At 45.0% G+C, this 10,962-nt stretch overlaps 1 long non-coding RNA gene across 1 annotated transcript; it reads left to right on the top strand.

The window, feature by feature from the left end:
* The first annotated feature begins 7,635 nt into the window (after window positions 1-7,635).
* Window positions 7,636-9,390, top strand: LOC138614863 (uncharacterized). Its single transcript, XR_011310353.1, has 3 exons — window positions 7,636-7,716; window positions 9,090-9,172; window positions 9,244-9,390. It is a non-coding gene; the product is annotated as an uncharacterized lncRNA (long non-coding RNA).
* The last annotated feature ends 1,572 nt before the right edge of the window (window positions 9,391-10,962 follow it).

Below are 10,962 nucleotides of genomic sequence, written 5' to 3'. Positions count from 1 at the left end.
TCAGGCAGGATTTGGAACACATGGTAATTATCCCATCTGCGACCCCCCTCCTGTCCCCGGCCTGTTTTCTAAACCCTCCCCAGGCCTCTCAGCTTAAGCAGGATTGTCTTTCTTTGCTCCAGAGTCTCTGAGGTCAATAAAAACAAGCTTGGCTTTTGTGTCACAACAACAAAGGATTTCAAATGAGGAAGCAGATACATTTGAACTCCCTCTGAGAGGAGTGCGCACCTCTTCCTGCAGCCTTCACATTTTTCAGGAATGCTTGACTTCGGGGTTTTGTGAGAGTTGTGCTGCTTCTGTGAAGAACGTAAAAAAATAGAGCATCAGAATTATTACGGTATTTCAACAAACTAAAATAATACAATTGGTCTGTTTTCTATTTTCTTGATGTTAAAACTTCACCATGCGTGAAGTTTCCTTACTACAAAATAAAATATCCTGGTTTTATACATCAGAAAAATATACGAGAACATTTGTGATTTCACCTGAAACTGGAGCAGAGAAACATCCAATTTTGGGGAACAAAATGTGCCTCGCCTGTTTTCACCGCGCTATAAAGGGTGTGTTGTCATGTTGGAGGAGGCTGTTGCCATGGCGACACAGTTCACGTGGTCCACAGGGAATGTTCCCCTCAGAAGGTCCCAGTAGAACTCAGTGTTGACAGTCTGACTCTGGGGGACAAAGAAAACCCACCTGGTGTCTCCTCAGCTGACGATCCTTCTTCGGTCTTGGACAGTGAAGCTCCGCCACTCTTGAAACGACTTTTCCCTTCATAAATACAGTTTGAACACTTTTTAAATACATTCTGACACGTCAACCAGGAACATACTACAAGTGAGCAGTTTTTATTTTCCATTATTTTGCAGTTTATAATGAATTTCTAAGTGTCTGTGGATAATTTGAGAGTTTTGCGTCACCACTGCGTTCCAGGGATCGAATGGTCTGATACTGATGGCGAATATCTCTGAAAGCTGCTTCCCCTTACAGCAGGGGTGGCCAACCAGTCAGAGACTAAGAGACACATTTTTTACTGTGTTACCGCAAAGAGCCACATCATACACATGGGCACACATGAACATCACCCCATCCCTTCCTCACACACACACACACACACACACACACACACACACACACACACACACACACACACACACACACACACACACACACACACACACACACACACACACACACACACACACACACACACACACACACACCTCTGCTCAGCCAAATTTATTGTGTGACATTATCATGTCACACACCAACATGATGACAGAAATGGACTCCTACAGTACTCAGACCACAGGCCAGTCATCTTCAACAATGAACATTGTGTGCACTGTCTCACACACACAAACTCTCAGTTCAACAAAGTCCACAAACAAAAATATCATCATTTACAAGCGTTTTTCACTTACTATGCATGTTGTTTAGTGCGACTTCTGGCACTCCTTGCCTTGAACAATCCTCTTCAAATCTGACTTGTATTCTGTTGTTGCCACTCGAAGCAATTCTTTCACACGGGTGTCAGTCAGAACAGATCGATGCTTTGATTTCACGTGTTTCAGGGTAGAAAACACAGACTCGCAGACGTATGTTGACCCAAACATTGACAGTATCTTAAGCGCAGCCCGTTTGACATTGGGGTATTTTTCCATTGGCACACTTTTCCAGAACTCAATGGTCCCTTCCCTTAAAGCAGGTTTCAGTTGGTCCTCCTCACAAAGATCGATCATCTCCAACTCAGCCGCGGCCTCATCTGTGACTAGCGGGGCTTTCAAACAGTCCGTCTCCGCATTAAATGGGTCGACAAGGAACGTAATCTGTGGCCTTTTCAGTTGTAGATCACGGAACCGGATGACAAAGCTTTCGTGCAGGTTTTCAACCAGTGTTGCATATCTGGCTCTTTGCTTATTCAGGGCGGCGCTGGTGACTTGCCCGCTGGCTTTTAGCAGAGTGGGAAAATGCGTTAAATCTCCCTTTTGAATATGCGCCTTGAACAGCTTCAGTTTGTTGACAAACGCAAACACACTTTGCAGCAGGTCAGGCAGCATGTTTAACTTACCCTGCAGGGTCAGGTTCAGTCTGTCCAAGTGACACAGCGTGTCGACCAAAAAGGCCAGATCCATAATCCACTCGACGTCCGAGAGCTCGGGATAGTCCTTGTCCTTCTCTTCCATGAACAGTTTCACGGCATCCAAAAGCTCAAAGAAGCGAGCGAGCACCTTGCCTTTTGACAGCCACGTCACAGTGCAGTGCAGCGGCAGGTCACCTGGAAGTCCTTGGTCCAGCTCAGCGATGAGATTCTTGAATTGCCTGTGGTTAAGCGCATGTGTGCGGATGTAGTTGACAATTTCCATCACAGGCTTCATGACGTTGTCTAAATTCAATGATTTAGACACGAGTTGCTCCCTGTGGATGATGCAGTGGAAATTCCAAAACTCGGGAAATGTTTGGTCAGCTTTGCACAGCCCCACAAGTCCGTTCACAGATCCGATCACGGCCGGCGCTCCATCCGTGGCTATTGCAGTTAGCTTCGGTGTGGGCAGATTTGCTTTCGCAAATGCAGCCATCATTGTTTCTTTCACATCTATGCCACGGGTTCTGTCTTTTAATGGCACAACATCAAGGAGTTCTTCTTTGATCACACAATCTTTTGACACAGACTGCAAATATTGCCAGCTGAGGCTCGTCTTGTATGTCACAACTCTCATCCAATGCGACACTAAAATACTCACATGCTTGAAGGTCAGAGTGCAACTGTGATTCAATAGCCGTGTTAATGTCCGATATTCAGTGTTCAACAGTGTGGCGGGACAGTTGGACGTCTGATACCATTCGTTTTAGTTTGTCGTTTTCAGGAGACAAGATTTCAACAACGTCACTGAGGCATTTTTTAACGAACTCCCCTTCATTGAATGGCTTTTTAGCCCGTGCAATGCTCCAAGCCAGTTGATACGATGCAAGCGTGACAGTCTCTGAGTGCTTCGTAATTTTTAGGAAAAACTGTACCTGCTTTTCTGCCTGACTTTTCAAAGTGTCCAACTTGTGCTTGCGAAGTTCAGTCCCTTTTGGAAATCCCTGGTCGATGTTAGCAGTGAGCTGAAGTGGCGCTGAAGATTTGAAGCTTTGAAATGCGCTAATGACGTCTGACATATCAGGCAGAATGGCTCGCCATGACGTTCAACAAAAAAATATAAACTTTCCCACTCTGTTAAAAACGTCCTGTGTTCATCTTCATATTTTCGTTTAGCTGTGCATTTTTTCCTGCCATTTTGAGAGCGAACTGGACACTAATTGTTTACTCGAATGGGTTTGCCCCTCCTGCTTTGCAGAATTTCACCTCATGCGCATGCGCGTTTGACGAAAATACCATATTGAACTCAAGCGAAGCGAACACGCACAAAAAAAACCAACCACAAACACAAATGTTGATATGAACGTAAAAGAGCCGCATGTAACCAAGCAAAGAGCCGCATGCGGCTCGGGAGCCGCGGGTTGGCCACCCCTGGCTTAGAGGATGGTATCATGTTCACGTCCTGACGTTTTTTGGGGGGTTAGTTGACTGCTGAGAGTCAAGAATCCCATTTTCATGTAGTTGTCATGGCAATGCCATTCCTCCTCTGACTCCCCTGTGTCTGTAATGTTTCCTCCCTCCTGTGATCTCCGTGCTCCCCAGTCTGTCTGTCTGTCTGTCTGTCTCTTTCTGTCTGTCTTTCTCTGTCTGTCTGTCTGTGTCTGTGTCTGTCTCTGTCTTTCTGTCTTTTTATGTCTCTGTCTGTCTCCATCTTACTCTCTGTCTCTTTCTGTCTCTGTCTGACTCTGTCTCTGTCTCTTTATGTCTCTGTCTGTCTCTCTGTCTGTCTCTCTGTCTCTTTCTGTCTCTATCTGTCTGTCTGTCTCTGTCTGTCTCTGTCTTTCTGTCTGTCTGTCTGACTCTCTGTCTCTTTCTGTGTCTGTCTGTCTCTCTGCTTGTCTGTATCTCTGTCTGTCTCTCTGTCTCTTTCTGTGTCTGTCTCTGTCTTTCTGTCTGTCTGTCTGTCTGTCTGTCTGTCTGTCTGTCTGTCTGTCTGTCTGCCTGTCTGTCTCTGTCTGTCTCTCTGTATCTGTCTGTCTCTCTGTCTCTTTCTGTCTCTATCTATCTGTCTATCTGTCTATCTCTGTTTGTCTCTGTCTGTCTGTCTGTCTGTCTGTCTGTCTGTCTGTCTGTCTGTCTGTCTGTCTGTCTGTCTGTCTGTCTGTCTGTCTGTCTATCTGTCTGTCTCTATGTCTCTGTCTCTTAATGGCTCTGTCTGTTTCCGTCTGTCTCTGTCTGTCTTTCTGTCTTTTTATGTCTCTGTCTGTCTCCATTTTACTCTCTGTCTCTTTCTGTCTCTGTCTGACTCTGTCTCTGTCTCTTTATGTGTCTGTCTGTCTCTCTGTCTGACTCTCTGTCCCTTTTTATCTCTGTCTGTCTGTCTGACTCTGTCTCTGTCTCTTTCGGTCTCTGTCTGTCTCTCTGTCTCTATCTATCTGTCTATCTCTGTTTGTCTCTGTCTGTCTGTCTGTCTGACTCTCTGTCCCTTTTTATCTCTGTCTGTCTGTCTCTCTGTCTATCTCTTTTTGTCTCTGTCTGTCTGTCTGCCTGTCTGTCTCTTTCTGTCTGTCTCTGTCTGTCTCTTTCTGTCTTTCTTTCTTTCTTTCTTTCTTTCTGTCTTTCTTTCTTTCTTTCTTTCTTTCTTTCTTTCTTTCTTTCTTTCTTTCTTTCTTTCTTTCTTTCTTTCTTTCTTTCTTTCTTTCTTTCTTTCTTTCTGTCTGTCTGTCTGTCTGTCTGTCTGACTCTCTGTCTCTTTCTGTGTCTGTCTGTCTCTCTGTTTGTCTGTGTCTCTGTCTGTCTCTTTCTGTGTCTGTCTCTGTCTTTTTGTCTTTCTGTCTGTCTGTCTCACTGTCTCTTTCTGTCTCTGTCTGCCTCTGTCTGCCTCTCTGTATCTCTCTGTCTCTCTCTGTCTCTTTCTGTCTCTATCTATCTGTCTATCTCTGTTTGTCTCTGTCTGCCTGTCTGTCTGTCTGTCTGTCTCTATGTCTTTGTCTGTCTCTCTGTCTCTTAATGTCTCTGTCTGTTTCCGTCTGTCGTTGTCTGTCTTTCTGTCGTTGTCTGTCTTTCTGTCTTTTTATGTCTCTGTCTGTCTCCGTCTTACTCTCTGTCTCTTTCTGTCTCTGTTTGACTCTGTCTCTGTCTCTTTATGTCTCTGTCTGTCTCTCTGTCTCTGTCTGACTCTCTGTCTCTCTTTTTATCTCTGTCTGTCTCTATCTGTCTCTGTCGGTTTGTTTCTGTGTCTGTTTCTGTGTCTGTCTGTCTGTCTGTCTGTCTGTCTGTCTGTCTGTCTGTCTGTCTGTCTGTCTGTCTGTCTGTCTGTCTGTTTCTCTGTCTGTCTGTCTCTCTGTCTGTCTGTCTTTATCTTTCTGTGTGTCTCTGTCTCTTTCCGTCTCTTTCTGTCTGTATTTCTCTCTTTCTGTCTGTCTTTCTGTCTCTGTGTGTGATTGGGTTGTTCCATGGTCATGTCTCCTCTCCCAATTTCCTGCCTGCTTTCTGTTAATCTCATGTCCACCTGCTTCAATACCTCAATCTCAGTTCTGCACTCCGTCTCAACCAGATTGTCAGATTAGGAAATTATGCCTGGTGTTGCTTGCACTGATTCCAGGATCAACAGTCTGCCTGCTCTTGTTTCCACCGGTCTCCACCGGTCTCCACGTGGCTCCACCGGTCTCCACCGGTCTCCACCAGTCTCCACGTGGCTCCACCGGTCTCCACCGGTCTCCACGTGGCTCCACCGGTCTCCACGTGGCTCCACCGGTCTCCACCGGTCTCCACCGGTCTCCACGTGGCTCCACCGGTCTCCACCGGTCTCTACCGGTCTCCACCGGCCTCCACCGGTCTCCACCGGTTTCCACCGGCCTCCACGTGGCTCCACTGAAGCTTGAGAGGAAGACTGTGGTCAAAGTTTTATATTTGAGAGAAGTGTTGGAGAGTAAAGGACTTCCTGTTTTCAGAGGGTGTGATTGAAGGAAGAAGAGGTCAGTATTGCCAGTGACTGCTCCTGTTTTTATATATATATATATATATATATATATATATATATGTATATTCATATATTTATATCTTCTGTGATGAATGCTATCTCTCTACCGGATGAAGAACACCACCACAGCTTCTTCTCTCTAATGACACAGTTGGTACAAACGGAATAACCTGGCTGGAGGACGAGGAGGTTCTGTCTCGACTGACACACCTTTAATCTGGTGATTCATTTCTGTCCTAACCCAACAGTTGAGAGGAAAACCTTTCTGAAGGAAGAAACCTCCGACTGAAGAGTGACGAGGACGAATCCGTCTGTCTGGAGAGAGCAGAAAAAGAAAAGAACAGCAGAGAGAGACAATCACCAATAAACACTGGGCATATTGGCAGAGAGGAGCAGTGCATCATGGGATTCCTCCAGCAGCCTCGGCCGATAGCTGATAACTGCAGGATGGTTCAGGTTTATCACAACGACATTAGTCCTGACATTATAAATGTCACAGCAAGCCAACGAAGAGAAGCTGACACGGGAGGAATGTTCTGCATTCCTCAGAGACAGGAAGTTCCTCCAACCCGCCGTTTGTTGGAGTTAAAGCTGATATAACTGGTGCTGGACCGACCACACCATGAGACACCTTCTCATCTGTTGAGGAACAAATACAATCACTTCAGTTTGTCTGAATTACAGTAGAAAATGATCCAGGTCTTCATGTCTCCAAGAAATGCTTTAATTTCACTTTCTAAACTCCAGAAACTGGTCTCCTCAGTTCCCAAAGGTTTCCAGAGTGTTGTTAAAAGAAGAGTTGATGCAGCTCAGTGGTGAACATCATCCTGGAACAACTTATAGAGACGTGCTGCTGCATCAGATTCAACATGAGAAGATAAACAATAAAACATTAAAATGTCTGTTTCAACAGTTGATATGTTGTCTGTGGAAATGCGGTTGTACCTGTTTCCCTCCTCTCACACACACACACACACACACACACACACACACACACACACACACACACACACACACACACACACACACACACACACACACACACACACACACACACACACACACACACACACACACACACACACACACACACACACACACACACACACACACACACACACACACACACACACACACACACACACACACACACACACACACACACACACACACACACACACACACACACACACACACACACACACACACACACACACACACACAGATACATACACACACACACACACACAAACACACACTCACACACACACTCACACACACACAGACACACACACACAGACACACACAGACACACACACACACACACACACACACACACACACACACACACACACACACACACACACACACACACACACACACACACACACACACACACACACACACACACACACACACACACACTCATTAGTCATTGTGAAAGTTGCCACACCAGTTGAACAGATCTGTCGGCTCCACCACACATGGACACGCCCACATGGACACGCCCACCTGCATCCTGTCTGTTTCTGTCTCTCCTTCTATTTCATGTTGTCATGAACTCATTGTCTGAGCTCCAGGACTGAACAGAGACACCAGAGAAGAGGAGAAGGAACATCTGACTGAGGAGACGATCAGTAGAGCACTGCAGCAGGTACAGATGACATCCTGACACAACTCAGCAGATGGACGTTTACTGGACTTCTTTTCCTGTGTGGTGTCTCAGGGTTGTGGTGTCTCAGAGTTGTGGTGTCTCAGGGCTGTGGTGTCTCAGGGTTGTGGTGTCTCAGAGTTGTGGTGTCTCAGGGTTGTGGTGTCTCAGAGTTGTGGTGTCTCAGGGTTGTAATGTCTCAGAGTTGTGGTGTCTCAGGGTTGTGGTGTCTCAGAGTTGTGGTGTCTCAGGGTTGTGATGTCTCAGGGTTGTGGTGTCTCAGGGTTGTGGTGTCTCAGGGTTGTGGTGTCTCAGGGTTGTGATGTCTCAGAGTTGTGGTGTCTCAGGGTTGTGGTGTCTCAGGGTTGTGGTGTCTCAGAGTTGTGGTGTCTCAGAGTTGTGGTGTCTCAGGGCTGTGGTGTCTCAGGGTTGTGATGTCTCAGAGTTGTGGTGTCTCAGGGTTGTGGTGTCTCAGGGTTGTGGTGTCTCAGAGTTGTGGTGTCTCAGGGTTGTGGTGTCTCAGGGTTGTGTTGTCTCAGGGTTGTGATGTCTCAGAGTTGTGGTGTCTCAGGGTTGTGGTGTCTCAGAGTTGTGGTGTCTCAGAGTTGTGGTGTCTCAGGGCTGTGGTGTCTCAGGGTTGTGATGTATCAGAGTTGTGGTGTCTCAGGGTTGTGGTGTCTCAGGGTTGTGATGTCTCAGGGTTGTGGTGTCTCAGGGTTGTGGTGTCTCAGAGTTGTGGTGTCTCAGGGCTGTGGTGTCTCAGAGTTGTGGTGTCTCAGGGTTGTGGTGTCTCAGGGTTGTGGTGTCTCAGAGTTGTGGTGTCTCAGGGCTGTGGTGTCTCAGAGTTGTGGTGTCTCAGGGCTGTGGTGTCTCAGAGTTGTGGTGTCTCAGGGTTGTGGTGTCTCAGGGTTGTGGTGTCTCAGGGTTGTGGTGTCTCAGAGTTGTGGTGTTTCAGGGTTGTGGTGTCTCAGAGTTGTGGTGTCTCAGGGCTGTGGTGTCTCAGAGTTGTGGTGTCTCAGGGTTGTGGTGTCTCAGGGTTGTGGTGTCTCAGAGTTGTGATGTCTCAGGGTTGTGGTGTCTCAGAGTTGTGATGTCTCAGGGTTGTGGTGTCTCAGCAGAATCCTTCATGTCCTTAGAGCATCTTTAGAGCAGGACGTCTGCGGGACGTTTGCGGGACGTCTGCGGGACATCTGTGGGACCGGAGACTCCGTCTCTGATATCCTGAAGAGGAACCAGATTTAAATCATGAACACTTGATTTTCATTCAAACTGAATTTCCTGGAAAAACATCTGATCAGCTGTTTCAGAAGAATAACAGCTGATCATCATATTTACCTTGATGTCTTCTGATCACGTGTCTCTGTCTGTCTCCTCAGGATGGGCTCAGGTCAGAGCAGAGACAAGTTCCACTGTAACCGCTACCTGGAGGGACAGGGTCCTCCATCACTGTTACAACAAGGTTGTCCTCCGACTCTCACGGTTCAGATTGACATGGTGAAGCTGTGCTGATAAACGTCTTGCTGTGTGCAGCTAACGGAGAGCTGAGCCCGAGTCACAGAGAAGTGGGCGGCGCCCAGCCAGAGGGCCAGATGACCTGGGTGGTCCTCCACAGAGACCTGCCGGGGTTCCCTGAGGACAACACCCTGCAGATCAGCTACATCTTCCCTGACGGAGTTCAGACGGTAAGATCGATTGAGCAGAACCACTCAGAACCATCGACTGTCTGTCTAATAACTGTTATTCAACCAGTAGCTCCGCCCCCAGAGATCTGATTGGTCAAATGAACATTTGGAACAAATCACCATGACAACACTCCCTGCTCATCACTACAAATATCCCTCCACCTCCTCAATGGGAATATATAATTAGACTAGAATTTAATATAATGTGGTTTCTACTTGTTATAGTTCTATTAAATGACCCATTTGGTGAAGTCGGGTCTCTTTTGGTCCTTTTTGGTCGCTCCGAGCACCCGTACCGTAACACCACGGATAGTCACGCACTTACAATCCTAGAGGAGGCTAGCTGGACCGGTTTGGTTTGAACACATGACACGGAGCTAAAATGTTAAAAACACATGAGAACATGAATATCTTTGTTCATCAGATATCTTTGTTCATCAGATATCTTTGTTCATCACATATCTTTGTTCATCAGATATCTTTGTTCATCAGGTATCTTTGTTTATCAGATATCTTTGTTCTTCAGATATCTTTGTTCATCTGATATCTCTGTTCATCAGATATCTTTGTTCATCTGATATCTTTGTTCATCAGATATCTTAGTTCATCAGATATCTTTGTTCATCTGATATCTTTGTTCATCAGATATCTTTGTTCATCTGATATCTTTGTTCATCAGATATCTTTGTTCATCAGATATCTTTGTTCATCAGATATCTTTGTTCTTCAGATATCTTTGTTCATCTGATATCTTTGTTCATCAGATATCTTTGTTCATCAGATATCTTTGTTCATCAGATATCTTTGTTCCTCAGATATCTTTGTTCTTCAGATATCTTTGTTCATCTGATATCTTTGTTCATCAGATATCTTTGTTCATCAGATATCTTTGTTCTTCAGATATCTTTGTTCATCAGATATCTTTGTTCATCTGATATCTTTGTTCATCAGATATCTTTGTTCATCTGATATCTTTGTTCATCAGATATCTTTGTTCATCTGATATCTTTGTTCATCAGATATCTTTGTTCATCAGATATCTTTGTTCATCAGATATCTTTATTCATCAGATATCTTTGTTCATCAGATATATTTGTTCATCAGATATCTTTGTTCATCAGATATCTTAGTTCATCAGATATCTTAGTTCATCAGATATCTTTGTTCATCAGATATCTTTGTTCATCTGATATCTTTGTTCATCAGATATCTTTGTTCATCTGATATCTTTGTTCATCAGATATCTTTGTTCATCAGATATCTTTGTTCATCAGATATCTTTGTTCTTCAGATATCTTTGTTCATCTGATATCTTTGTTCATCAGATATCTTTGTTCATCAGATATCTTTGTTCATCAGATATATTTGTTCATCAGATATCTTTGTTCATCAGATATCTTTGTTCATCTGATATCTTTGTTCATCAGATATCTTTGTTCATCAGATATCTTTGTTCATCAGATATCTTTGTTCTTCAGATATCTTTGTTCATCAGATATCTTTGTTCATCAGATATCTTTGTTCATCAGATATCTTTGTTCATCAGATATCTTTGTTCCTCAGATAT

This window comes from Brachyistius frenatus, unplaced genomic scaffold, assembly GCF_029030835.1.
Source record: "Brachyistius frenatus isolate BFR_SWC_R1_liver_20210118 unplaced genomic scaffold, ASM2903083v1 Contig_597, whole genome shotgun sequence".
Lineage (NCBI taxonomy): Eukaryota > Metazoa > Chordata > Actinopteri > Embiotocidae > Brachyistius > Brachyistius frenatus.
Note: the sequence above shows the minus strand (reverse complement) of the source record. Positions and strands in the feature narration are given on the sequence as shown.